Source organism: Hemicordylus capensis, chromosome 2, assembly GCF_027244095.1.
Source record: "Hemicordylus capensis ecotype Gifberg chromosome 2, rHemCap1.1.pri, whole genome shotgun sequence".
In the NCBI taxonomy this organism is placed as follows: domain Eukaryota; kingdom Metazoa; phylum Chordata; class Lepidosauria; order Squamata; family Cordylidae; genus Hemicordylus; species Hemicordylus capensis.
The window spans coordinates 294,960,102-294,965,533 of record NC_069658.1 but is presented as its reverse complement, the minus strand read 5'-3'; the positions used below and the strand labels follow the sequence as shown (position 1 = coordinate 294,965,533).

Here is a 5,432-nt window from a genome sequence, read left to right as displayed (position 1 = left end):
TTATAGAACAACCCTGGGCTGCATTTTGTTAATTAGTCCTGTGCAATTCTTTCCTTAGGACTGGAAGACTGCCACACACTTTCAGTTTAGCTCTATTTCACCCAACTGGTATTTATCATTGTTCTAATTAACCAGGGCAAGGGAAGATGGAGTGCATCACAGCTAGGGCTGTGCTCAGGCTTCAAGTAAGCTTTTAGTGAGAATAAAGACAGTCTAGGACAAATAGAAAATCCTTCACTTTGTAAGGCAGGGGTGTTAGAGCTGCAGAATGACATATTTCACTAGAATGCAAACTGACCTGGACTTTTCGGGAAGAAGTTTGTGACACTAAATTCATGCCAGTACCTCCCTCTTGTACTCTGCCAAGTGGATTTTGGATCCTGTGAACCCCACAATCTACATTCCTCCTCCATGAAGACTTTTCTGTGGAGGAAAAACACTGGACTAGGCTGCTTGGGTAGAATGTTAGGATCCACACGGATCTCAGCACTCCTGCCCAGCCTAACCACGCTCCCAAGCCCAGCTATTAACCAAGGTTAAGGGAGCAAGCACTCCCTTAACCCAGCTGCCGGGATTATGTGTCTCTTCAAGCTGCGTGCAGCTTGAGAAGACGCAGAGATCAGTGTTCCCTCTAAGGTGTGCACATGTGCACGCACTCACACCTTTTTTTAAAAAATATATCCGCTCAGTTAATTTCAGATCCTGCTCAGGTTGACTCAGGAAGGTCCCACTATGAATGCACATGTGCACACACTACCTTGATAGTGCCGCTCAGGACAGAACTCATTATGCACATAGATGAATAAAATTAGAACACTGACAGAGATGGGCACCTAGAACACCTGTCGGGCGGGGAATCCTGTCAATGCACTACACTCATAGCACAGTACACTGCGGGATATCCGGAGGCTGCGACACGTCCCGGCCTCCAGAGCTCTGCACTGCATAGTACAGCGTGGATCGTCAGAGAGCACAGTGTGCGCTCCCAACAGCACATTTGTGCTTGTCTGGGGGAGGGGATTTTGAGCAGCCTTCACCTGCTTCTCAGTAAAGTGAACGGCCCCACTAAGATCATTCACACAATTAAAAACTGTGTTCTACCTGGGTTTGGGAGCTGTGTGTGCTCCCAATTTTTGGTTGTGTGGAAGTGACCGTGTGGAAGTGACCCAGGATTTCCTTTCTACCTTGCATCCACACAACTGAAAATTGGGAGCACACACAGCTCCCATACCTGGGTAGAACACAGTTTTTGATTGTGTGAATCAGGGGCATAGTTGGGGAAGAGGGGGCCCATGTTCACTCCTCTCCCCGGCAGCCCCTCAGAATGAGGGAGATAATGAAGAAAATAGGGAAAGGTGGAGCTGGGGGGCCGGGTCTTTGAACCCATCTGCTCAATTATAGCTACACCCCTGGTGTGAATAACAGATTTTAATCCGATATTTGAGGCTTATTCTGGCCTCTCATTTAGAGGAGTCTCCTCCTCTTTAAGAGCTCTCAGTCTTGCAAGAGATCAAGGAAGGTTTTTTTAGGGGGGGGGGGGTTGTCCCACTGCCCAGAAATGACCAAGATGCTTTGTGTGCTCTGCTTCTTGTCGGCATTGGCATCTTTCCCTTTTTCATTTAGCAGGAGCATTGGCCTGCCTATTCAAGAGTTTGGTCAACATCACCACAACAGCATGTGCTTGTGTGCAAGCTTGCACCTTTAAAGGGCTCTGCCATTTTAACACATTGCAGATTTGCATTGGATTAATTTAAGCTCTTGCTGTCAATACAGTCATCATGGAAACATCAGATCTGGTATTTCCTTCTTCAGTTTGCAGCTTTGAGAAAAGTTTCCTACTTCAGACCTCTATAGCAGGAAACTGGGCCCTTTCCAACATTCCCCACACTGTCAAGTTTAGACACTGTTGAGAAGCAGTTCCTAATCACAATCAAAGAGCTTACAGCACTGAGCAAGGCAAACAGATGGGAGTCCTTCATTTGGCATCCAAAACTTAACATCGCTAGATTTTGCCTTAGGTTTTTTGCTCACAGCTTTTGGTTTCTCCTCCTTAGCATCTGTTGAAAAGATGGGGATGAGGAGAAGGGAGAGAAGTGAAAAACACAGATGAGTCATTTACTTTTGTTTACAAGAGAATCAGTGCCATATGAGGCTATTTAATCCCCCCACCCTTTCAGCTAGTAGGCCTAATTTGTCGATCAAAACCATAACACAGAGACACGGAACTAGACATGCCTCCAGCACAGCAGTTTCACTGGGAATTCTTTATAGCAGAATCAAGAAGGTGAATGGGCCATAAGAGGATGGGAAATGTTGACACAGCCAAGTATCCGTCTCTGAATCACACAATAGCCAATACAACAAACATATAAGGATACTTTCTCCAGAAAGATCAGGTTCATAGTTTGAGACTACTTCTAAATCCAGTCCTCCTCCAGGACTGCCAGGTTGAGACAGGAGCCAAGAGCAGATTAATTTGCTACAGCCAGTTCACCAACTACACTCCTTCCTGGAGGAAAAAAAAGGAGATCTGGCACTGTGATGCATACTCTGGTAACATCCTGATTAGTCTACTAATATGTGCTCTGTGTGGGGTTGCTCCTGAAAGTGGTTCAAAAGCTCCTACAGAATGAAGCAGCCACAGTGATTTCTGGCTTTAGCCACAGGGCGCCTATAACTAGGCTGTCAGTTCTGACTGAAGCTACTCCTGGAGACTTTTTCTTCAATATTTTTCACAACATCAACCCATTAAGATCTCCAGGATCACTTTCAAGAGTCACCTGGTCTGATGCTGTTTCCTAGAGACAGTGGGCCAGTCCTGAAGGCTTGGCAGCCTAAGCCCCGATCCTGTGCAAGCTCGGCTAGCTGGCTAAATTCAAGGTGCTAGTGCTTATCATTCACTACTTGTACAATGAGTATTTCTATACCACTTAAAAGTTCTCAAAGCGGTTTACATTTTAAATTTTTTTTTAAAAAAAAAGGATTGTTCCCTGTCCCAAAAGGGTTCACAATCTAAAAAGAAACATAAAGTAAACACCAGCAACAACTACTGGAATGCTCAGGTGGGTAGGGAAAGTTGCTCCCCCACCGCTAATAAATATACGCATCACACATCTCCCCTAATCCTCACAGTACCACCTCATTGGCTGCTTCTGACACAGTAAGAGAAACATAAGGGAAACAGTTTGGGTAAACACATCTAAACATTATGGCGAGAGAGGGATAACTTGACAAAAGGGCTGCCATTTTTATTGGCGGCCCTGTGATAAGTTCTACCCTCAACGGATGCTTAACTGATTCAAGGAGCTCTATAGACTTGTCCGGGCAGACATGGATGCTGCAGTGCTAGCAAAAATCAATCTTATTTACTCCACACATTTTGAAGAACACTGCCCCAGTTCTGCCTTGACACTAGGACTGCCTAGGTTCTTTCCACATCTATCATTCTGCAAACATCTTTTTTCACACAGTCACCATATGATTGCAGTACTTTCTCTAAATAAATGCATGGCTAGTGCAATAAAAATGTTAATAAACCAGGCCTCGAAAGGTTTTCCTGGAATATCCTATAGCTTAAGAAAGTGTAGCAAAATGGTGGATTTATCAGCTGTGTACAAAATATCTTTGGCACTATGTGAATCCTGCCACTCTCCCTTTGATGTGAGAGAGGCCTAAAGCATTTGCACTATTCAGTTGCACTGCCATACGGGTAGCAATTTGGCAGCACTGAAAAGCCCCTGGTGTCTACACTCAAAATGTCTGACAGTGTTAAACTGAAGAGCTGGTGCCCCAAATTGACTTTCAGGATAAATTAAAAACAGTGCATTTTTCTGTGTGTATTCTGCAAGTGCACTGTACAAACACAGAATTCAGTGCTGGGCGCATCAATCAGCATCCTGAGAATCCCAGCTTTCTGTTTTTTTGTTTGTTTTTTTAAGTTTCTAATTTTGAGGCTATGAAGTGAGGCATAGAAGGCAACACCTGGTGAAACAGAAGGACTTGAGTGCCCTGTACAGCTCTTTGGCTCTTCCCAGATGCACCACAGTTTATAGGAAACACCTCAGCTTGGATTCACCTGATACCAGGAATAGGGTGGCACTTTGCTACCAGACAACTGAATAATAGCAGGCATCTCTGTGTTGAAGACAGTCTCAGCAAGATAAACATTTACTTACAATGCAGAGAGCAGCTTTTAGTCCCTTCCTGTGGTCCAGAAGCCCCACTGAATCTGCTTGGAAGTCAGACCATTGCTCCATTGGCAATCAGCATTTTCTACACTGTCTGCAGTGGGTACCCAGGGTTTCAGATAAATGCCTTTCCCAGTCATATCTCAAGATACCAGGGATTGAACCTGGGGCCTCCTCTAAGCATCTCCTCTACCACTGAATTACAATACTTCAGCTCTTCAGTCATTTCCTAGTCACTGTCAGAACTATTATTTACTGAATCAACAATCCAAGGATGAAAAGGAAGGTGAACAGACTTACCACCTTTTCCTGGCAGATGTTCTATGCCTTGAACAACTGTGTGTCAGGCAAACATTTAACAGACCAAGCACTCCTCATCACTACATCCCTTCCACATACTAGAGAAAAGCTGCTTCTAGGTAAACAGCTCTGCCCAAATAATAACAACAATATGAACCAAATGTGTGAGTTTTCCAACTTCCTTGCTGACCTAGTGCTTCTTATCTGCATTAATATTATCAGCCTTTAAAACAAAAACCTTTGCTTCAAAGCAAGATTTATTTGCAAGTTTACCTCACTTGCTTCTTAATGCTTCTGATTAGCATCTTAATTGAGAGGGCTGCAGTGGCAGCTGCTAATTATTCTCCTTCAAGTCATCTTGCCAGAATGATTAGGAACAGGTGGCAGTGAGGCTGAATTTAGTTTGCCAGCACTTGCAAAGCAGGAGTGTGGGTGAGGAAGGAGGGAAGGATAATTAGAGATCTTGACAATAAAAGAGAATTCTTACAGGGCTTGTTCTAGCCACCACCTTTAAACCAGAAGAAATTGTACCAGAAGTTACTTTATTAGGTAGCCATTTTTTCCCTCCCATGTGGAATGCAACAGGTGTAACTTCTTTCACCACTTATCTCCATGCCAGGAAAAACTTCACCTGCTGTATTTCTATATAGCAGACTTCTGTTAAAGGCATAGGAGCCAGGCCAGGAAGAAACAAACTGTGGCAGCTGTGTCACATGCAGAAACTCAACAGGTGTGGCTTTTCTCATCACTATGTCTCGATTCCAGGAGCATTTGCACCTGCTGAGTTAGGGCAGGTTGTGTGCACATTTTCTACTTTTTGAGTTCACAAATGTGCATGCTGGGTAGGAGGTACAAAATGGTTGAAGTAGCCCCTTGAAAGGGCTTCAATTGATCTTAAAGTCCAAGCTGATATAAGAGGCACATCATGGTAGCTTCATGTTACTT

General features: G+C 44.2%; 1 long non-coding RNA gene across 1 annotated transcript; it reads right to left on the bottom strand.

Moving 5' to 3' along the window:
• Positions 1 to 1,952: 1,952 nt before the first annotated feature.
• Positions 1,953 to 4,717, bottom strand: LOC128344851 (uncharacterized). The gene is made up of 2 exons (XR_008316094.1): positions 4,488 to 4,717; positions 1,953 to 2,057 (listed from the first exon to the last, which is right to left on the bottom strand). It is a non-coding gene; the product is annotated as an uncharacterized LOC128344851 (long non-coding RNA).
• Between the last annotated feature and the right edge of the window lie 715 nt (positions 4,718 to 5,432).